Source organism: Danio rerio, chromosome 12 (genome assembly GCF_052040795.2).
Source record: "Danio rerio strain M-AB ecotype USA chromosome 12, GRCz13ab, whole genome shotgun sequence".
NCBI lineage: Eukaryota > Metazoa > Chordata > Actinopteri > Cypriniformes > Danionidae > Danio > Danio rerio.
In genome coordinates this window covers 50,890,001-50,915,343 of record NC_141032.1, presented here as the reverse complement: position 1 = coordinate 50,915,343, position 25,343 = coordinate 50,890,001, and the positions used below count along the sequence as shown (strand labels likewise).

General features: G+C 33.5%; 1 protein-coding gene across 6 annotated transcripts in view; it reads left to right on the top strand.

Annotated features, from left to right (window-relative positions):
• pald1a (phosphatase domain containing paladin 1a) overlaps positions 1–25,343 on the top strand; it is a 185,359-nt gene that overhangs the window by 89,325 nt on the left and 70,691 nt on the right. Inside the window, exon 1 of one of the 6 annotated variants that reach the window (XM_087274724.1) lies at positions 8,519–8,587. The gene's annotated coding sequence lies outside the window, so the exon portion shown is untranslated. 6 annotated transcript variants of the gene reach the window in all.

Below are 25,343 nucleotides of genomic sequence, written 5' to 3'. Positions count from 1 at the left end.
GTTTTATGCTTTGCCCTGAAGTTTTGAAGTGAGAAAAATAATAATTGAATAAGCAATTTTTTGAGTTGTACTTAATTATCTATCTATCTATCTATCTATCTATCTATCTATCTATCTATCTATCTATCTATCTATCTATCTATCTATCTATCTATCTATCTATCTATCTATCTATCTATCTATCTATCTATCTATCTATATGTCTGTCTGTCTGTCTGTCTATTTTTCTATCCATCCGTCCATCCGTCCATCCGTCCATCCGTCCATCCGTCTATCCGTCTATCCGTCTATCCGTCTATCCATCTATCCATCTATCTATCTATCTATCTATCTATCTATCTATCTATCTATCTATCTATATGTCTATATGTCTGTCTGTCTGTCTGTCTGTCTGTCTATTTTTCTATCCATCCGTCCATCCGTCCATCCGTCTATCCGTCTATCTATCTATCCATCTATCTATCTATCTATCTATCTATCTATCTATCTATCTATCTATCTATCTATCTATCTATCTATCTATCTATCTATCTATCTATCTGTCCATCCGTCTATCTGTCCATCCGTCTATCTGTCCATCCGTCCATTTATCCATCCGTCCATCTATCCATCCGTCCATCCTTCCATCCTTCCATCTATCCATCCATCCATCCGTCTATCTATCTATCTATCTATCTGTCTGTCTGTCTGTCTGTCCATCCGTCCGTCCGTCCGTCCGTCCGTCTGTCTGTCCAGTAATCTATCCATCAGTCCATCTATCTATCCATCCATCTATCCATCTGTCCATCTATCTATCCATCAGTCTATCTATCCATCTGTCTATCCATCTGTCCGTCCGTCCGTCCATCCGGTAATCTATCCATCAGTCCATCTATCTATCTATCTATCTATCTATCTATCTATCTATCTATCTATCTATCTATCTATCTATCTATCTATCTATCTATCTATCTATCTATCTATCTATCTATCTATCTATCTATCTGTCTATCTGTCTATCTGTCTATCTATCTATCTATCCGTCCATCTATCCATCCATTTCTTCATCTATCCAGTTAACTATAATTCAGACTGGACTTTGCATATCTTTGCGATGTGACTATTGCGGATGCGCACATCGTAATATGGATGCTGAAACGTTATATTGTGCAGCCCTATTGTAATGAATGTCAGCGTAGTTTTACCATATATGGTTCATCACCTCAGGAACTCTCTCTAATGGTTTCATCAGCGTTGATTTATTTATAGTTGGAAAGGAAAATGGACACACACACAGGTGTCGTTGAGCTTTAATAGCACAGCGAGTCCAGTCGGAAACGGATGTTTGAAACACAAAAGCGCATTGATCCGCAGCGGTGGCAGGAAACGGGCAGGTATCAGTGGTTTTTCACAGCCTGTGAGGAAGTTTCACAGGAAGCTGAAATGTTACTTCATCGCTTCTGCTTGACTTGGTTTCTCCAGATAAATGGCAGAGCATTTAACACACTGTAATAAAGGGAAAAAATCTGTAAAATTTACAGTAAATAAAAACCCGGCAGCTCTTGTTGGTGCAAATTTACAGTACAGTTAAAATGCAGTAGGAAGAAGTCAGCAGCTCCTCCTTCTTATCAACAATGGCTTTTGGATTTCTTACAGGCTCTTTTCTCGCAATAAAACAAAAGCCAGAACAGGTCCAGAAAGTCTGTAGCCCTTTTCCAAATTTCCCTTTCCAGTTTTTAAGAAGACACATATATCTTAATTGCATTTTTTCTTCTTTTCTTTGTATAATTTATTTATTTTTTATTTATTATTTTGTTTGTATTTTATTATTCTTATTTTTATGTTATCTTATGTTTGTATATCTTTGTGTTTAGATGTGGTATTTTACCTTTTATTTATATACTTATTTAGTGTATAATTATATTTTCCTGATAATTTCTTGTTTGGTGAATTATTTCAGTGTGTATATCTATATGTATTATGTATATTTTATTGTCTGACCTATAATGAACCTAATAAAAAGATAAAAAAATAAATACAGTAGGAACGTAAAATAAATGTACATGTTTTATGGTAAATTACTGCATTTCGTTCTTTACAGTTTCATTTATTTTTAAATAAAATGTCATGTATTTTTACATTTAATATAATAAATTGTTTTAAATCAATTTATTTTATAAAGTTTATTAGTATTACTTTTAATTAAAAAATAGTTTCATTGAGTATTTTAAAATATTGAATATAATTATGCTTTTAAAATGTATACAATAAAAACAAATATTACCATTTTATTCAAATAATTATTAAATTAAACTTAATTTTATTAAAATTTTATTTATTTTATTTACATTTAATTGGTTTTACATTTGATTTAAAAAATAAAATTGATTTATCTTTTAATTAAATATTGTATTTTAAAATATTTAAATGACAAATATAATATTCATATTTAAAAATTTATGCAATGTAAAATTATTCAAAATACTAATCGCCAGTTTAATTTATTTTCTAATTAAGTTAATGTATTGTTTAAATACAATTTTAACTGTTGAAATTACAGTAATGTTTTAATACTGTGATAAATATTAAGGAATCTTGATGTTAACCAGGTTACCAATTTTTACCGTTGTATTTTTGCAAATTTTTTACCTTTTGAAGTGACGATATATATATATATATTTGTTGTTTAAAGAAACTTGTTGTTAACAAGGTTACAGATTTTCACTTTTTTAACCATTGAAATTACAGTAATTTATTAATAATGTATATATTAAGGAAACTTACTTTTAACCAGGTTATGAGTTTTTACAGTAGCGTTATACAGTGTTTTAACGTTGTAATCCCAGACATTGTTGCAGTGCAGATTTGCCCTCGACTGTGTGCTGAATGTCTCAGAATCTCATGAAAAAAAAACGTTGCATGATTTCCGGCTCTCTTTTTTTCTGTTCTGGTTGATCAAAGCCGTTAAACTGCTGAAGGAAGAAGCAGGTGTGGCCGGATCCGCTCTTACACAAAACAGCAGAGCAGCTCCTAAAGATGACTAGAACAGCACTGGGCTGGGCAAATCTCATATATCATCATCACTTTCACGTAACGTTTACTCATTTAGCAGATACTTTTATTAGATTAGATTAAATTCAGCTTTGTCATTACACACGTACAGTTGAACTCAAAATTATTCTCCTTTTTCAAATATTTCCCAAATGATTATGAACAGATTCAGGAAATTTTTAACAGTATTTCCTATAATATTTATTCTTCCGGATATAAAGTCTTATTTGTTTTATTTTGGCTAGAATGAAATAAGTTTTATTTTTTTAAACCCCATTTTAAGGTCAATATTATTAGCCCCCTTAAGCAGTATTAGTTTCCGATTGTGTACAGAACAAACCACTGCTATACAATAGCTACATTTCAGTCCACTTATTTTTATGTGCATTTCGGATATGCGTATGATGGTATCGCCAAGATGTGCATAAAATTTGAAAATGCGCATAAAAACGTATTGAGTAGGATAAACTTTTAATTCGATGAGGAAAGATGCGCATAAACGGCAATGATGGGAACACTTTTACCGAACAAATTCCAGTATGTGCATTAAAAAAAGGTCATGTGACTTTGTTATAAGAGATCATGTGATGATAAAAATGTGTGCAAATGGAGAAACCAGCAGGCTGAGAAATGTTGTTTTGCTCATTCTAAAACACCTGAACTGTTTCAGTATTAGCGTTATTATATTATCAATGACCTTCAGAATCAAGAGCATCTGTGCTCCACATCTCACACCTTCAAACGCCACCGCACGTTCACTGTGTGTCAGAATTGCCTTTTAAGACGCAAGTCATTTATTAAATAAAGAAAAGATTCGCGCAGCTTCTCCTACCAAAGCAAACTCTGTTTTTACTGTTGATATTTGGCGCCAGTTAATTAGGAAGTGGCGATTTTGTCTTTATCCGCACGCCTTTTATGCGATTAATGTAGCTTTGTGCATAAAGTTAAAGGTGCAGTAGGTGATCTTCCACAATGCTAACAGCTTAGCATAAATCTCTGAATCACAGTCCCTTCCCTGCCGTCTAGAGCCACGCCTCCTTAAACACCAGCACAGCAACAGAACCCTCTCTCATGTGTTAAAAGCGACTAGTGCTTGTCCGGCCACGTGCAAGCCAAACTGACATGCGATTTCAGAGTGAATATTTAGAGTTGCATGGTTAACAATATAGGGAGAGACTAGGCGGAATAGCGCTATTTACTTGTGTTTTGTTGTTAAACTAATTAAAATCTACATTATCGATGTTGTAAAAGGACCTTATGAAACTGAAAATAGTCTTATCAATCTTGTAGCGGAAGGTTTTAGTGGCTGAACAACACTTCTGTGAAGATATAACCCGTTTGTAACAACAACATCAAACGTTACATCAGCTCTGCGTGAAGCTAAAACAGTTTTACAGAACATTACCTGTCTAAGAGAAATCCTTCAGACATGGTGTCATCCTTTCTCCAGCGTGCAAAGGTAACCCCAATATTAATTCAGGTTTTTAAAAGGTTTTGATTTAGCAGGTTTTCACCGATTGCACGCTCCCTTTCTCATGAACGTGCAGCACCAACAGCGGTTGGCGGAGCTGCGTACAAACGGCTGTGCAGTTGTTCAAATCTGCATTTGCTGACGGACAGTTTCGCCTACTTATCAGAATTATGAGAGATGTCGGTCCGACTCTATTTAATCGGATGAACATTTTATAGTTTTATGCCTTACCAGAATATAAACATACATATAAATAGATCATTTACTGTAATCATTACTATTAGACTGTGACGAGACTTTCAACCAGCACAACAACAAATGCTTCTGAAGACGATCACCTACTGCACCTTCTTCGCAATTTTGGATGGAAACATAGCTAATGACTTGCCTAATTATACCCTAAAGTACACAATGCTAATTCAGAGTGTGTATATAAGAATTAAAAACGGAGAATACAAATTATTACAAACAGTTTCAAACGTGTTCTCGAAAACAAGGGTCAAACCCTATCATTATACAGAAAAATGTTCTTGTAAACCCCTAAATCCAGTATGATGTTGAACAGATTCAAGAATTGTTCACAGTATTTCCTCTAATATTTGTTCTTCTTGTTCTTCTTATTTGTTTTATTTCATCTATAATAAAATCAGTTCTTAATAGTTTTAAAGCCATTTTAAGGTCAATATTATTGGCCCCTTCAGCAATATTAGTGTTGGATTGTCTCCAGAACAAACCACTGTTATACAATGACTTGCCTAATTACCCTAACTTTACCCTAATTACCCTAGTGAAGCCTTTAAATGTCACTTTAAGCTGAACACTAGTGTCTTTAAGAATATAGTCTAATATTATGTGCTGTCATCATGGTGAAGAGAAAATAAATCAGTTATTAGAGATGAGTTAAAACTATTATGAGTAGAAATGTGCTAAACAAAATCTGCTTCTGTTAAACAGAAATTGGGGAAATAATATACAACATTATATTTATTAACCCTTTAACAGGCATCATTACTGTCCCATTGACTTTTTGTCCATAGTTTTTTTATTAAAATAAAAAAAATGTAATTGGAAAAAATTGCATAGAATTGTGTTAGAAATGCACAGAAACTACAGAAATTACGTCAATGGGTGAATGATTTGCTAAATGGATTTGATGATGCAATGTTGGCTCATATCCTGATAATAATATCACATATAGCAGTTATATCTGTAAATTCAATACATTATTTAATATAAAATATAATAAATTATTTAAAATAAAAATATGAGACGACACGGTGGCTTATTGGTTAGCACTGTGGCCTCACAGCAAGAAGGTCACTGATTGGAGTCCCGGCCCAGTCAGTTGGCGTTTCTGTGTGGAGTTTGCATTTTCTCCCCGTGTTGGCGTGGGTTTACTTCTGGTGCTCTGGTTTCCCCCACAGTCCAAACACATGCGCTATAGGGGAATGGATGAACTAGTGTGTGTAAATGGGTGTGTATGGATGTTTCCCAGTAGTGCTTTGGGGCTAGGCATCCCAAAACATATGCTGGATAAGTTGGCGATTCATTCCGCTGTGGAAAGTAAATAAATGAACGAATAATAGCTGAATACTAATATCTTGCAAAATAATTAGTAAATGTATAATGGAAAGAATTGTATAATAAAAATAAAATATAGACTTTTAGTAAAGTCATTTTGAGAATTTTTTTAGAAATTAATTAATTAAACTAGTATGATTAAAAGTGTGTTTTTATTTAAAAAGGTCAAACTAAACGATGCCTAAACCATTCCTTTAGGAATCTTTTCTAAGAGCTGCTTATTTTACCATATTGTGTTTTTTTAGTCTTGACGCAATTCATGAGTCGTTGCACAAAAGTCTTACAGTGTGTTTGTGTACATGTGGTTTGCAAATAGTGTAAATTTAGCTAAGATTGAGATAGTACAGCAATTTCCTGCCTCACCCTGTTGCCCCATGCTGTATTTCTCTCTCTCTCTCTCTCTCTCTCTCTTTCTGTGTGTGTGTGTGTGTGTGTGTGTGTTTGACATGGTGATTTTGACACTCTCTGATGTCAGTTTTTCTAAAGTTTTCCTTAGAAACCCTGTGATTTTGAGGATCTGCACACACACTCACATGACTTCGTCTTGCTTTCATGGTTAAATCCTGAAATTCAGATCAACTGAACTGTCAGTGAGAGCACTGTGCTCTTATTTTTAGCTGAAATCATGCATACATTAGTCACAATATTCAAATAATAAGCAAATGTTTTTTCTGTATGAGTTTCTCAGTAAATGTATCTGGCTGTTGTCTAAATCTGAATCTTAATTTGAAGCTAAATATGAGGGCTAATGTTTTAAAAGTTATGGTATTTTAGGGGTTATTATTACACTTTTTATTACTCACAGTAAAATATTAATTATTTTTATTAATTATACAAAGAAAAATATTTTATTAAAAAACTATAGAGATGTCAATCTAAATAAAACTTGCAAAAATATTTCTACTAACTAAGCAGTAATTTTGATCATTTTAAAAAACTATTAATCTGTGTATACACTTCGTACATGTATATGTAATAGTTTTAATTATTTGACTGATTTTTATTCACATTTTGTTCTGTTTAGCTGTAAAATTAATGTTGAATTAATTAGAAAATATTGAAAATAAGGCAACGCTGTGCCGCAGTAGGTAGTGCTGTCACCTCGCACCATGATGATCGCTGGTTCGAGTCTCGGCTGGGTCAGTTGGTGTTTCTGTGTGGAGTTTGCATGTTCTCCCTGTGTTCACGTGGGTTTCCTCCGGGTGCCCCGGTTTCCCCCACAGTCCAAACACATGCGCTATAGGTGAATTGGATAGGCTAAATTGTCTGTAGTGAATGAGTGTGTGTGTGGACGTTTACTAGAGATGGGTTGCAGCTGGAAGGGCATCTGCTGCGTAAAACACCTGCTAGATAAGTTGGCGGTTCATTCCGCTGTGGCAACCCCAAATAAATAAAGGGACTAAGCCAAAAAGAAAATGAATGATGAATATTAAAAATAAATATTACCAGTTACATTTTTTTAATAAAAATTATGACAATTATTACAATTAAGAATTACAGTTATTTAATTTTAATTAATTAGTTTAACATTTTTTTACATTTATTTAAAATAGTTTATTTATTTTAATGTTAAATAGTGTATTTTAAAATATATAAAATTACAATGAATATGTTTGTGTATTGAAAGTGTACAATTTAAAATATTTAGAAAATATTACCAGTTTAAATTAAATACATTAAAATTTTATTTAATTAATTAAATGGGAATTGTTATTTTTATTTAATTAAATTAAAAATAAAATTAATATTTTTCATGTTTTGTACTTTTTAAAATATTTAAATAACAATAAATATGTTTATTTATTTAAAAATATGCTATTAATCTGTCTATCCATCCATCCATAATGTTATATTAGTTATATTAGTTTATTTTTACAGTGCATAAGCTCATACAGCTTTAGTCTCTGGCAAGTCTTCAGATAAGTGTGTGTATTCCTTCAAACCAGTTCTGAGATTTGCCTTGTTTGCTCAGCTGTGTGTGTGTTGACGATCAGAGACGGGGCGTCTTAATTGCTTACGAATGAAGTAATTAGTGCGATGTGTGAACTTACGAGAGCTGCAGTGAATTACATGATGTAAACACACATGCTGTTAACTCGTCGTGTTGTTTGGTTTGTGCTGACTGTGACTGTGTGTGTGACAGTGTGTGTGTGTGTGTGTTTGTTGGGGTGGCAGTCACACGGTCACACTGTGGAGAGCTTTAATTCATGTGGTAATATGTGTGTGTGTAAGACCCACCCACACATCCTTCACACACACACACACACACACACACACACACGGATTTACCACTCTGCTCTTCCTGAGATTGTGTTTGTGTCTGTCGCTCAGACTGAAGATCGGTCACGCTGTGTTAGACTGCTAATCAGAGGCTGACACACACACACACACACACACACACACACACAGAAACTGATGGCACGCCTCAGTTAGTCTGCGCAGAGATCTGTCGATCTGCGTGTGTGTGGATCTCTGGATTTGATGCTGCTGCGACGTGTGTTTAAGGTACTGCTGAGTGTGTGTGTGTGTGTGTGTGTGTTAGATTAGTCGAGTCTTCATGAATTCTTGATGAATTCTTGTTTTAGTAATGAGTCTGTATTAGTGACATCTCTGGAGTTTTATGAGTGTTTTGTTGTGTTTTTCTGCTAGGTGTGTGTGTGGGGGAAAGAATTATATGTATATTATAGACAGTTTTAAAACTGTTTCTCCCTAAAAGCTTTGTGATCATGCAGATTTTCAACGTTTGTAATTGTGTTTTGTGTTAATTTAATGTTCACTTTGAATTGAAGCCCTCTTTTATGAAATGATCTGTTATTAAAGGGACAGTTCACCCTAAAAATAAAGGTTTTCTCTACATTTTAAGTGGTTGTACACTTGAGTTTCTTCTGTTAAACAAAACAAAACAAGATATTAATACCTGTCATTATATGAATCATCAAACACCAAATGTTCAGCTTAAAATTTTCTTTAATCTTGTAATACTGAAAATAAAATGTATATTGTTAAAAAAAAAAAAAAAAAAAAATATATATATATTGCTATACTGAAGACAAAAGTCACCTACATCTTTGATGACCTGTGGGGGAGTCAATTAACAGGAAATGCTCATTTTTGGTGTGAACTATCCCTTTAAGTGTCATCAACGACTATAGACTGTTTACTGGCCTTACTGTGAATGGGGGAAAGTGCAATGCTCTGTATAGCCTCCACAGCAAACAAAGTCCCGCCTTACAACCGAAATCAGCAGTCTTTATACCCAGTCACTTCTCTGGGGGAGGGGTCTGTATAAATAATAATAGTAATTCCTTAATTTATATAGCGCTTTTTCTGGGCACTCAAAGCGTTTTACACTTTGGGGGAATCTCCTCATCCACCACCAGCGTGCAGCATCCACCTGGATGACACGACCGCAGCCATATTGCGCCAGACCACACACTACACACCAGCTGATTGGTGGAGAGGAGACAGAGTGATGAAGCCACTTATGATATGGGGAGGGTTAGGAGGCCATGATGGACAGAGGCCAGTGGGCAGATTTGGCCAGGATGCTGGGGTGATTTTTGTCTGAAAGTGTCAGTCAGGTGATGTTGATGTTCACAGCTGAAGCTGTCATAATGTTTGTTGTTAATTTATTATTACGATGATGTTTAGAAATAATAATACTATTCTTTTTATTTAATAATGCAATTAAAACATGTAATAGGTCTTTAGTGCAAAGCGAAGTCTTTAAAATCGTCACAGGTTTCAGCTCTCGGCGATATCTTTGCCTATCATCGATACACGATACTATCGTCTATCGGCACAACCCTACTTCAGCAGAAAAAATATCCAAAGATGCCGTTTTAAATGGTAAATAAATCTGTGTTTTTTTTAAACAAATGAAGACAGCGGAAGTCAATGATGTACTGAACCGATACCGAATTGCATCTGTGTTGCGTTTGCATCTGCATTACGGTGCACAGAAGAAGAACCAATGAATTTTGACACCCCTAATGGACACAATGTTTTCTCGAAACAAACTCTTTTATAAAAAAAAATTGGTGGAAAAAAAAAAAACTGGACGGGAGAAGAAAAAAAACAGAGTGATACGAAAACATTTTTTAAATTTTTTTTGCGTTATCTCACAAAACTGTTTCTCCACAAACACTTCCTGTTCACTTCACTCATGTAAATCCTCCCTTTTTTGCCAAAATTCTCTCGTATTTTACCATTCTATCCCATCCTATCATTAAGTATTTTCCCATATTTCTGATATATATTTAATCTTGAAGACACCCTGAAATTAATATTAAAATGTCTGCGTTCCCTTTTCTTCCATTAAAGCTGCGCGTCAATCGTCGCCTTTCAAATGCAACCTCTGAACCAGTGAATGCTTGTATAAGCACTGACTGACGCGCTCCGTACAATAAACTGACCCCTGATCAGCTTCTGTGAACGCCATTTAAAGTGACACCTCTGTTATTAAACAAGTGAGCAGCAAATGAATCTCTTGTTTTGTTTTGTTTGATAACAGAAGTGTCTCTGTAAGAATGCACAGATCTATAATGAAAGCATGTGCGTGCGCAAGGCTTTAGCATGAATTCATGGCAAGTCTACGGCCCCTGATCCTCACCGTGTCTTTCAGCACTCTCTCCGAAAACACTCGATTGATCTCGGCTGGCGGATCAACATTCATAGCATGATCATTCTCATCAGCGCTATTATTTGTAACTTTAGGTGGGTTTGCAAATCTGTATACCTTTCATCAAGTAATTTTCGCTGACAATTTCATGTCGCTCATTTTGAGGCAGGAACCGGCGGACGTGCAGCAACTTTAACTATGAGGTAAACACAAAACAAAACTTTCCATCCAGAGCTCCTTCACGGGACTCCACACTTGTAAACAATCGCTCCATTGGGCTCGCGCCATTCGCGCGGCTCTCGGTCCCGCCCAGACTCGTCAGCACTACCAGGCCGACTAATCACAGAGCTTGCGCTAAGCGTTGTTGCGACGTGTAGTTACAATTTTTGAGAGGTGCACGTCAGTGACGCCGACGGCCACAGCGAAGGGCTATGCGTCAGCGCCGTAGCATACGCCGGCGTTTGACGCAGAAGTATAAATCAGCCTTAAGACATATGCTGGAATAGTTGCCGGTTCATTCCACTGTGGCAACCTCTGAATTAAAGACTAAGCGACTAAAATTGAATGGATGAATGTTCTGGAATGAATTCAAAATTCAAAGCAGTCTACTACGGACTTGTGATAGTTTGCAAATGCACATTTAATAAACCGTGTATTGTTGATATTTCTGTACAATTTTTTTAGGGATTTTTCTTTTTTTTTTGGGATGGGATAGTGGGGGACAAACAGGAAAGCATTGGGATTAAAGAGAGGGGAAGGGTCGGCGTAGGACCTCGAGCCAAAAATCAAACTCGGGTAGCATCATGGTGCTATGTCGGCAAACTTAACCACTAGGCTATTGGCGCTGATGAAATATGAATGTTTTTACTCGTGTGTTCATGACATTTAAAACACTGTATTTTGCCTTTTTTGACAGCTTGTAAGAGCTCAAATTATGAGCTTGAGTCTTCAGGGGTTGTTTTTCAGTGATGTCATTTCCTATTTTATGGTTTCCTTTATACTTGACAGCAAAAATGAGTTCCTGTCGGTTAAACCTCACTGATCTGCCTGATATTGTTCCTCATATTATTATTTCAAGCAAAAAATGAGTCTGTTGCTGTCTGTTTATACCGATGCAAATGATGGTTAAATGCTTTTAAAGATTTTGCTTTTTAAATGCAGTCTGAGTTCAATTTGTTTTTGTAAAACTATTTAAGTTGTTTTTCAATGTGTTCATATATTTATTGAATTATTTATGTATATACAGTTTAATCAGAATTATTAATCCCCATTTGAATTATTTTTCTAGTTTAAATATTTTCCAAATAATGTAAAACAGATTCAGAAAATTTTCACAGTATTCCCTCTAATATTTTTTCTTCTTGTTTTATTTTGATTAGAATAAAAGCAGTTTTTAACCGTTTTAAACCCATTTTAAGCTCAATATTATTCACCCCTTCAGCAATATTAGTGTTGGATTTTCTCCAGAACAAACCACTGTTATACAATGACTTGCCTAATTACCCTAACTTTACCCTAATTACTCTAGTGAAGCCTTTACATGTCACTTTAAGCTGAACACTAGTGTCTTGAAGAACATCTAGTCTAATATTATTTACTGTCATCATGACAAAGAGAAAATAAATCAGTTATTAGAGATGAGTTATTAAACTATTATGATTAGAAATGTGCTGAAGAAAATCTTCCCTCCGTGAGCAGAAATTGGGGAAAAAAACAATTCAGGGGGGCTAATAATTCTGACTTCAGCTGTATAGGTATGTATGAATTTATTTATATATTTAGAAATGTGTTCATTTAGAAGTAGTGTTCTTCCATTTACATTTTCTTCTAGGTTTATTAATTTAAATGTTGACATTTGTTTTTATTGTAGTGTTAATATTTTTTTATAATAAAGTACTAATTAATTTATAAATGTATTTTAATTATTTATAGAATTATAAGATCTATTTAAGTGTAGTTTTATCAAATGTAATTATAATTTAAGACTCGTGTTTATTTATAAATACTTTGATTTATTAACTTTGGAGTTTTAAATAATTTATATAATTTAATTTAATTCTGTTTTGGTTTTAATAATAAATTAAATTCATTTAAAGTTTTTTTTTTAATAATTCATTTGTGTGTAAATATTTTAATATATTTATAGGAGTAGGACATTATTTATTGATTTAATGTCTTCATTTAGAAATGCATTTATAAATAGATTTATTATAATGGTTGTTGTTATTATTGTTATTATTATTATTGATTGTGTTGTTGTTGTTATTATTAATTATTATTTATTTATTAATATTATTCATTTATAAATTTTCGCATAGATTTAATTTATTTTAAAACTTGTATACCAGGTTAAAAATGTTTTGATAGTTTTGTATTTGTGTTGAATAATAACATGTGTTGCTTAAAGTAGCACTCTGTGGTTTGACCTCAGATGTCCAGATAAATGTGTACGTGCGTGTGTGTGTGTGTGTGTGTGTGCGTGTGTGTGTTGTGTTTCTCTGTATGAGAAGCATTTTTATCTGCTTTGGTTAAGTTAAAATATCCAGGCATTAAATGGTGTCTCTGACCTGAATTTTCAGTTTGTTTCTGTCTAATATTTGGTTGCAAGGCACATGACACGAGTCTAATTATTGAGGAATAAATTGGATAAATGCTTAATGCAGTTTCAGTAATGGATTTCTCAGTGCTGTGGTTTGTTGTGAGCGTCATATGATGGAGTTTCCGAATGGTGGAGACACGATGTCTGTTTGTCTGAATGATACTGGGAAAATGTGTAATTTGTGATGTTGTTGAGTATTGAAATATATTAATAACAAGTTTTAAAAATAGATTTTATTGTGTTTTTTTTTTTATTGTTTTGGTTTTTATTTTGCATGAATTTCAACGTTTGCTTACAGATGTGGTACAGAGTATATAATAAACAACTATACAGACGACTACAAATAAATAAATAAACAAGTAAATAAATAAGTAAATAATAAATTAAATAAATAAGTAAATAAATTAAATGAATAAATAAACTAGTAAAATATTTAATAAATAAGATAAACATCTAAGTAAATAAGTAAATAAATTAAATACAAAATATGGAAGTAAATAAATAAATGGATGAGTAAATAATTAAATGAATAAATTAATAAGTAAATAAATTGAATAAATATGAAGTAAATAAGTAAATAAATTGAATAAATTGAATGGATAAGTAAATATTAAATTAAATGTTAATAAATAACATAGGTAAAAGAGTAAATAATAAATCAAATAAATAAATATATTTTATTGTTGTAGGAAAGTGGTCGCCGTGAGCACCTTGGTGCTATATGTCGGCAAACTTAACCACTAGGCTATTGGCGCCAATGTAAATAAATAAAAAAAAGAAGTATATGAAATAAATAAGTTAAACATCTTAACAATGAAGTAAATGAGTAAACAAGGAAATAAATAAGTAAATGAATAAAATAAATTTATTAAATGAATAAGTAAATAATACATTAAGTAAATAATTAAATATGTAAATAAAAAATTAGAAGGAAGTGAATGAGTAAATAAATTAAGTAGATGAGTAAATAAGAAAATAAATTAAATAAACAAATTAAATGGATAAGTAAATAATAAGTTAATAAATAAGTAAATATATTAAACAAGTTAAATTTAAATGGGTAAAATATGCAAATTCAAATGAAATGATGAAGTAAATAATAAATTAAATAAGTAAATGTAAATAAGATGTAAATAAATGGATAAGTTAATATTAAATTAATAAGTTAATAGTTGAACATATTTAATAAACAAGTAAAAAAATCTAGCAAAATAGGTAAAAAAAGTAAATAATAAAAATAAGTAATTAAATGAATAAATAATAAGTAAATCAATCAATAAATAAAAAATAAGTAAATAAAATGTAGAACATGACACTTATATTCTGACAATGTGGTCATAAAAAAATCATAATCAAAGAATAAATTCACTGTATAATCAAAGTAATAATAATAATATGTTGCTGTTTAGTTGTTAATCCAGTTGTGTGTTTATTTCCTAGCCAATATTGAGGTACATGATCTACACTCAGGCTAAGAAATGTTCTTTTTATTAGCCCTTTTACAATAGTTTATGTAATGATCACTAAAATAAATGGTCAGCTATTGATGTGATTCATGATATATTAACATTGTATATGTTCATAAAGTACAGTAGTTTACAGTAAATCTTTAAATGTTTCTTTAAATCTTTAAAATTGCATTTTTCGTGTGTGTGTGTGTGTGTGTTTATATGTAGATGTCTGTGTTTTCATTTTGGGTTGTGCTTAGATAGCCCTTCAGAATAACTGTAATTATGTGCTATTTCTGATCTGTAAGTGCTGCGTGTGTGAGTGTGAGAGAGTGAGTGATGGACATTTTTTCCTGCAGCATTCTGGGTAAATCTACTGCTAGTCTGCTTTCCTGCACACAGAAGTGCTGGTATTTAGAGTTGTAGCGCTTGTGTTTTTGGTTTGTTTGAGTTTGCTCTTATAAAGTATTTATATAGTGAAGAAACGTCACTCTCTGTGGACATAAACCATGGTAAAGTATTTTTATTATTATTATTTTACACATTGTACAATTCAGAAATATTCAGAAGAACTAATAGATTTGACAACATTTAATAACCGTTCATAATCCTAAATTATTCACTGGTTTACTTTCACGTTAGTTCAAAATATGTTTGGTATTAATTGTTTAGATATTAGCATCATGGTGGCTCAGTGGGTAACATGAACGCCTCGCAGCAGGAAGGTTGCTGGTACGAGCCCCAGCTGGGTCAGTTGGTATTTCTGTGTGGAGTTTGCATGTTCTCCCTGTTGACGTGGGTTTCCTCTGGGTGCTCCGGTTTCCCCCACAGTCCAAACTCATTTCATATTTGATTAACTAAATTTGGCTGTAGTGTATGAGTGTGTGTGTGAATGAGTGTTTCCCAGTACTGGGTTGCAGCTGGAAGGGCAGTGTAAAACATACAGCGTAAAAAAACAACTGTGTAAAAATAGTTGGCAGTTCATTCCACTGTGGGGACACCTGATGAATAAAGGGACTAAGCTGAAGAAAAATAAATATATAAATGTTTACATTCATTCAGTCCCTTTATTCGTCAGGGGTCGCCACAGCGGAATGAACTGCCAACTTATCCAGCATATGTTTTACACAGCGGATGCCCTTCCAGCTGCAACCAATCACTGGGAAATAAATGTTTACATATTAAGAATAAAATAAAACAAGTAAATAAAATGAAGAACTCGACACTTATATTCTGACAATGTGGTTATATAATAATCAAAGAATAACTTTCAGCATTATATTGATATGAAAAACAATGATTTTTGTTATCTATTTATATGTCGAATTATTATAAATATAATTATTAAAATAATTTTTTTACACTAAAATTATTTTTTCTTCTTTGATTATTTTAATTTTTAATTATTTAGAAATTTTAATGAAAAATGTCACCGTATGAAATTAATAACTAAGTGAAGGAATATAGTTTTCATTTACAACTTAAAAATAGTCTAAATATAAATCATACTTGATACATTTATAAAAAGTAACTCTATATATTTTGTATATGCTTATTAACAAAATTCAGTCCCCATAATAAGTGTTTGATTAAATAACTTTATAGATTGTGTATAAAATGTATTTGACACACACATTTTCTTTAATATGTAAATTAATGATTCTACAGGCCAAACAAACCCAGTGTACCAAAGCAGAATTTAGATGTTCAGGTGGCTAAAATATTTCATACAAAAGTATTATTTAATTTAATTTTACTGAATCAACCTTGAGTCTTTACATTTCTAGCAAACTAAACACAAGAGTCCTGCAGGCTGAGGTATTAAGCCCTGTTTGCATTGTAAATATTACAGTATGTGAATATGCAAATGCTTCAGTGCTGAAGAGCCGCACTGTTTCCATCTCATGCCATTGTTAAGTAAGAAACCGTTCCCCGCGGTGGTGCAACAGGAAGTGCAGTGAGGAAGTTAGTGTTTCCGGGGGAAGTTGTGAAGACATTGACATTCACTGCCAATGGAGGAGAAACAGTGATTCTGAAGTGAATTATTATTATTATTCATTAATTTATTTTCCTTCAGCTTATTCCCCTATTTAACAGAGGTCAACACAGCGGAATGAACCACCAATTATTACAGCATATGCTTTACGCAGATGATGCCCTTCCTGTGGCAACCCCATTCTGGGAAACACCCATACACACTCATGCACTACAGCCAATATTACTATTTTAAATTTTTGAATTTAAAACAATTTACAAATTACTAACCACAATTAAGCAACAAATTATGTCTTTGATAACCAGAAAGAAATATATGAACCTACCGGCTTTCAATATATTGATGCTCTAGACCAGTGGTTCTCAAACATTTTTCACTAAGTACCACCTCAGAAAGAAAGTGTCTCTCCATGTACCACCTTAATGACTAATATTGAAATACAGCAGCGTAGTAGGCCAATTTAAGCAGCTAAAGCGCTGCACAGTTTAAAAACCAGGCAGATTAATTACTAATATTATGAATACTTATTATTGTCAGCCACTTTAAACATTATAAATAGTTTGAACATTGTACTTTGCTTACAGGTAAAAATAAATAAATAAAACGTCAACAATTAAATTAAAATGTGCGTTTAAAAGTGAATAAAAACAGCACTGTTCTTATCCAGTAAAAAAGAAAACTTCTGTACGTAAATGTAAAGTATTATCATAAAGCAGCCTATTCATCAAAACCTGCAAATCTTCCTTGGACCTCATAAATATACAGTAGGCTATATGTCATCATATTCGTATATAAACTCATTCTGAAATATAAGTTGCATGTATATATGACTTATTTGTATATCTTTGAAATCTAAACATTAGTGTGTATTTTAAATATACCATTTGAATTTGAATATTTAAATTAGAAATTAGACCTGCTCACTGAGCGTCAGAGTAGGCTTTGTGTGCCAGAAAAGCAGGTGATTAAACTAAACCTGTCAACATTGGGATTATAAATAAATATGGGATATGCCCCCAACAACCGTTACAAATATGGGGAGGAAATTAGATTCAAATGATAAAATACAATAGAAAAATGAAAATAAAATAAAAGGTTTTGCCTTTTAATATCAATTTACTGAGCACATCGGTTAAAGGGTTACAAGCGTGTTTATTTTTATTTCCTTTAATTATTCAGTGATTCCTCTGCGTACCACTAGAAGGAAGCCTGAGTACCACTATAGTGGTAAACGTACCACAGTTTGAAAACCACTGCTCTGGGCTTTATTGGTGATAATGGTCAGGAATGTTGGACCATTATTGCCATTTTAGCTTATAAATAGAGGACAGAAACTAGCCAGACAGTAAAGTGTCAATTGTTGAGTGGGCAAAATAAAATAAAAAAAACATCTGTATTTTTTAGTAAATGTACGTCATTTTTTAAAATTCTTGCCATAATAAAAAACATAATTGTAGAGAAGTCAAGTTCTGTTGCCATTTAATATTTAACTTTAATAGGTAGAACTGTCCGAGATATGAGCAAAAGCAAGTGATGCATCAGAGTTTGATTTAAAAAAATCTTGAATAGTTATAAAATAATCATTATAAAAAATTATAAAAATAGTTAGTTTAAACATCTTCAATGATATTAATGATATGACCTCGTTGCAGAAGCTTTCCACTTCTCTGTTTGTCTGATTTTACGTTGTTTCTTCCGATCGCTTTCTGTCATTTAAAAGAATACCTCAATGGTGAACATGTCCTTTACAAAAGCCTCGTCTGTTTGTGAGGTGCGTGATGCGCCGCCATGCAGGCGAAAGTATAAATCAGTCTTGAGATGTTTGTTTGTTTTGTCTGTAGTTCAATGGTGCCATCTAACCTGACTTCAGTGCTGTTCAATTTGAGTACATTTATTTTACCACTAATTTTGTGGTTTTAAATTTTCTCTGCGTGTGCGTGTTTTTGATATTGAGATATAGGTCTTAAATATAATACTTAATGGTCTTGAAAAGGCCTTCATAGTCCTTTATAGTCCACACAGCCCGAACTGAGCATTTTGAAATGAGACAGTATAGCCTATATAAGACAGATCTCTTCACATAGCAACCGTAACAGCTGCCAGGGGTAATAAAATTTGTGATGACTTTTTTCAAAGTGATTTTAAAACTTATTTTAAGCGATCTGAAAGCAAAGCGAGGTTTACAGAAGCTGGAAATATATTACCATCCAAACCATCTATAAAGTCACTCTTTAGTAAGACACGTCATACTCTTTTTTTTTTTTTTTAACATGTGTTTAGATCTCCAAGTTAAATTAACCTAATTCCTACATTTTAATCCAGAGTTTTCTTTTAAAAGCATCCTGCTGTTATCAGCACACAAGGAAATTTAGGACGTTCGAGGCTGTAAAAGGACCGGTTGTCTAGAAAATAAAGGATGCATTTTGAGGCAGCATTTGAAAGAGCCTTCGAATTTTTTAAAAATGAGAAAGCCTTCGTTGTAGCACTTTCATATGCGTCATTTTGGAGGATGCAGCCTCTGAAATGAGACACAGCTTATGTAGTATACTAGTTCCTGCTGCTTGCAGTGGTGATACCGTGTTGTCATGGCAACACTTGCATAATGACACCTCTCAACTCATTCACTGTCAGTAAAATGGGGTTATATTTTTGGCTTGTGCTTTTTAAATTAATTGAAATTAGTTGCTTTAGACAAAAGTGTCTGCTAAAACGACTAAATGTAAATGTGAAAAACCTTACGAAATGTCCTTTTAATATTTCAAAATAATAATAAATAATTTTCTGTTTCTGTTTTCGCTAATTGCATTCTATACTTGTCATCTTGATGCATGCTCCCCTTTAAAAATATCTATAAATTAGCAGTTTTCTGTATTTTTGTGATTCATTTTTTATTTTTTACCCGTTTATTTCTGCTTTTGAATTGCATTTTGGGATTTCGATTTTTCGTCCAACAACTTAGCCTTAAAGTCGTAAAAAGTGTCTCTTCTGCACATGTGTATAGCTGGCAGTGATTTAATATGGGTTGGTGTTGTATAATATGCTACAGAAATAAACTGCAGCACATTTTCTGTTTTTTTTTTACATCCTCTTGATATTATTTCTTATCCAGTATATTATTTCAATATAGATAGATGGATGGAAACATATGTTTTATATAAAATATCTCTAATAGATTAGAATATTCTTTTGGCAGGATCATTTTTTTCTTTTAATAAAATTTAAATTAATTAGTTTTTTCTAAATTCTCTGATGTACATTTAGTTTTAGTTAACTGGAGAAACCGTCCTGTGCAAGGAGATGAGTGTGTGTCTTAATGTGTGCAGGTGTGTGTGTGTGTGTGTGTAAAATCCAACTCTGTGGTGTTAATGCTGATTGATGACTCTTTATTCCAGCAGAAACACCGTATCAGATGATCATGTGTTGAAAGGCTGTGCTGCTTCAAAAGGAAAGCATGACGTTATCATCATTATATCATATTTCACATTCCCAAAACTGTAGTTATGCCATATAAGTGTAGTTTAAAGACATGCTGCATTTCTGTGAGTTCAGACGAGTCCTGTTTTCCAGCTGCGTTTATTTCACCATAATTACAGTTTTCTGCAGCCACATTTATATCTGACCCTCGACTCGCCTCTTCAGTTTCACCGACTGAAACACGCGTGAAAGAACAATAGTACATCTTAAACCAAGACATCAGTTACTGAGAATAAAGACAGTGTTTACCATCCAATCAATTTTAGATATATATTATATTACAAAATATCTTGTTTTATTACATATTATATTACATTTATTATGATGATGATTATTATTGTTGTTGTTATTGTTGTTATTATTATAAATATTATTAATATTATTATCATTATTATTTGAAATATACCATAACATATATTGTGTTTTAATATATTGCATATCATATTGTATGATATTTTGTCGTGTATATAATGAGTGTATTATGCTTTATGTATTATATTTTATTTTATTACATAATATTACATTTATTGTTATTAATATTATATTTTATTATATATCATAACATATATTGTGTTTTTATATATTATATATCGGAGTGGATATTTTGCTTTATATATGTTTTAAGTATTTTATTTTATTACAGATTTTATTATTATTAATATTATATTTTATTATATATCATTACATATATTGTTTTATTTTATTATACATTGTATTGTATATTTTATTATATATTATAAATATATTGTTATGTATTTTATTTTATTGCATTATTATTTTTTATTATTTATCATAGCATATTTTGTTTTATTATATATCGTATTGTATAATATTTTTATATATATAATTTTTAAATATATTATGTTATGTGTTATAATTTATTTTATGACATATCATTACATTTATTGTTATTATTATTATTATTATTATTATTATTATTATTATTATTATTATTATTATTATATTTTATTATATATCATAACGTGTCAGAAATATTCAAATACCACCCATTAATTTAAATACAGAAGAAATGGTAAATTGCTAAAGAAATGCTGGGTTATTCATACCAAAATTTGGTAAAAAATGGACAAACCCAAACAACAGGTTAAATTTGGTCCAATAAATTGAATTTAAATAATTACACCCAGCATTTGGTTTAGTCCGTACAACTCCCAGAATTGGGTTGGGATAACCCAGTATTTCAGAGTGTAAGGGTTATAATCTAGTTAATACATGTTTAACATTTACAATGCACCTCTTTAACATTATTAAAAGTACAGGGGATACTGGGTAAAAGTAGAGGAGGAAAGCCCCGCCCACTAGTGCCCATCTCTCCATCTCATTAGCATAAACGGCAGCCCTGAGTGAGAAGCAGCCGTCTGTCCATTAGCCATTAGAGTGTTTGAGCTGCTGAAGATGATTTCAGCATAGACTGAGGAATATAGATGTGGAGATTTAGATGAAGCACAAATGAAGAGCGACAGAAATTTCCATAGACTGACAGAGCCATTAAACACACACTCCCACTGAAGCACACATGCACACCTGACCAGCACTCACAACACACACACACACACACTGCTGTTTTGCATCTGTCACTATGCTAATGCACAGCCATCTGTAAATCTGCGCTATTCTTAAAAGGTCACAATCTCATTTGCATTTAAAGAGACAGTCACCAAAACACCACAATCAGGAACAAATCCTAAAAGGGTCCGTTTCAGAGAGCTGGAGAACATTATCTGTGTGCTGTTCTCAGCTCAAACTCAAACGCACGCTCTCTAGAGACATCACAGACGCATTTTACATCTTGTAAAAAGGCCATAATTGGGTTTCCTTTTAGACAAAAACTCATGTTAGCATGGATGTGAGACCTTTTATTGTTTGCCGTGTGTAGTTAGGACTCGACCAGCTGTCCGCTGGTCTCAGATCAGTGTGTGTGAAAGCGTCTCTGTCAGGCTGTGTGTTCCAGTGTTTTCCTCCGCTCTTCTTCTATAAGCATGTGGCTCTGCATCCTTCCTCTGATTAACCCGTTGGAGCGCAGATGTTTCCTTCAGCTGTTCAGATCTTCCTGTGTCCATATTAAACACTCAAACATTACCGTTAGAGAACTCGATCGCACTTTACAATAAGGTGGCCCGCACTCGCACCACAAACGGGCCTCAGCACGCTTACGTCATCGCTGCTGTGCTGTTCTGTGAGAAGTGCTCTCACTCAGCAGCACAGTGGAGATTTCTCTATATCGTGTCAGTGGTTTGTTATGCAGTGACACGCAGTCAGATATTTCGCCAAACAGATCCGCCACTTTTGGCGCTCATAAACAATCATAAAGCCCTCGTGCTGCAGGAATGAGGAGGTCTGCTGAAAGTGCAGCTGTGGTGCAGTGAGGAGTTCTCGTCTTTAATAATCTACGGCAGTTTGCGTTCACTGAACAGTAAGAATGATTAATAAATCCATATGAAACAGTCCCTTAAAAGTCACGTCTAGCTTTCAGTTTCGGGATTTGGCTCGTTTTGCACTCATACACAAGCGTACCGCGCCAAAGCCCAAGTGAACCGCGCTCAGGCACACCTCTTCCAACCGGGCCAGGGCCGGCCAAGTGAACCGTGCTTGAGCCCGATTCAGCGCACTTAAACTTCTCAAACCATCCGGGAAACGGGCCTGGGCACGGTACGAATGGCATAGTGTGAGTAGGCCCTTAGAGTGTCCCTGTCACAAATTAATAAATATCTGTTGCACAGTAATATCAAAAGTCAGTCATGATTACAAAACAAACATGTTCAGATTACACAATTATGGGTTTTTAATGTAACAGTAAATACTCCAACAGGTTGTACGGTTACAGTAAATGTGTTAAAAGCAACAGAAAAATTGCTGTAAAAACTGGTGTGTGTGCGTTTGTGCATGCATGGGTGCATGTGTGTGTGCCCGCCCTCACTTCTCACTCATAATATGTGTGTGTGCTCTTACATGGATCAAATGCAGGTGACCAATGTGTAGTATTGGTAGGCGTATGCTTGACACACTTCACTGAATCATCTCAAGGCTGTTTCTCTGTGTTCTGAGACTCCTCAGGCCTGAGAAAGAGACGCAGGAATCAGATTTCCTCAGGGATTTCTGTGACTTTGAGAAGCTCAGATTATTGTGGTTTTTGTAGGAGTGACTTCAGTGTGTGGTTTTCCTACTAAAATACACCACGAATATAAAAAAAACCCCAAAGTGTTCTTTATATGAGGACGTCAATGTGATTTACATGTTTTTAATTTAAGTTCTTTATTTGGAATTAGTTCATTTAATTGCAGATGTTTGTTTTAGTTTTATGAAGTTTTACTATTTAAACTGTTTAATTTATTTTAAATTATTTGTAATTTGGCGAGAAGGTCAAAGAAGGTCGCTGGTTTGAGTGATGTTGGCGTGGGTTTCCTCCGGGTGCTCTGGTTTCCCTCACAGTCCAAACACATGCGCTATAGTGGAACTGATTAACTAAATTGGCCGTAGTGTATGAGTCTATTTAGTAGGGATGTAACAATCTTGTAAACACCGTCATACCGCAATAGTAATTATTTTCAATATTACCGTAGGCGCATGACTCAATAAAACTATATTTCTGAGAAAAGTTTGCTCAGGAGAATGGAGCGAACGGGAGGTAGCGGGAACTACAATTCCCATCAGCCCAGGCGTGGCCATCATCCTTTGCGGTCTGTTGTCACTACAGATCCAGTAATGCGGAAATGGAGTGTGCTGCTAGTAGCGAGGAAGAAAAAGAGCTGGAAATGATCAAACCTAAAGGGTTTTAAATTGGATGTGTGGAAGCATTTCGGTTTCTTTCTGAAAAGATACGAGAAAGGAGAAAAGGTGACAGACAAAGACAAAAACGGTATGCAGGCACTGCCAGACTGTGGTCAAATATAAGTCGGGAATATGACTAAAAACAGTCATGGGGACTGCAGAACACAGCACACTGTTCAGATTAGGGTTGTAACAATATACCGGTATGACGGTCTACCACGATTTGAACGTGCACGATTATCATACCATGAACAATTGCATATCAACGGTTTTAACCCTTAAAGACAGAGACAGCCGCCCGCGGCTAAAAATAAGTATTGCTCTTAAATGTTTAATAACTTTTGATCCGCTGATCCGATTTATACAATTCAAAGATTGGGATAAAGAAGAGAATAACATTCTCACATTCTCACACATTCGCGGACTTTCAGAGGCTCCGGAATCAGTGCGGTTACGTCATCAAAATTTGACAACGCTGATTTGACAAAGAAACGCTCGTCACTGTGTCTCCGGACAAACCAGACATGATACATTGATGCATTGTCCCTCCTCCATGCCCAGATTGGTTCAAACTCGCTATATCACAACCAATAAGCATAGGTTGCACTTTTGTTTGTGGACCAACACTGAGCTTTTTGAACAACACGGAATGAGAGATAGGCATACATTTATGCGCGGCTAAATAAAACGCAAAAAAAAAAAAGTTTTGCATGAAATAATTCTCATACTAAGTACTTTTGCATGCACAGCAGCACAGAAACATGACAAAACAGTGACACAGCAAAGACGAACTGCTGCTCTTACTGTTTTCAAAAGACGCAAATGAAGGTGCAGCTGTTTGTCTGCATTGCAGACAACCACATCCAAATCCAGACAACCATATCCATGCTGGCACATAAAACCTAAGGATGTTCTATATTGAATCTAGCTTCGTTATGTAACTATTTATAGTATAGAAAATATTTATATCTATTTTTACTGAGGATTTGCACCATGTTTATTTGGACTTTGACACATTATTTATTATTTTCTTATTTTTTTATTTGTTCATTGTACAAGTGGACACATTCTCTCACCTCAGCGGTCAAGATTAAGTCCTGAAAATCTCAACATGCTTACATTTCTTCATCACAACCTAGACTGAGCAAAACAACGCTTTAAATACACGTTTACAGCCATAAACTTGGTATTGCACTTTTGGTCTCCCATTTATCCTGCTTATAAGGAAGGACAGTTTAAGTTTATTTTTGTCTAATCTTAAAAGACCTTGCTTGTTTATTCCTTCTAATTTAATTTATTAAAATGGGAGATTTTTCAGTTTATTTTTATAAAAG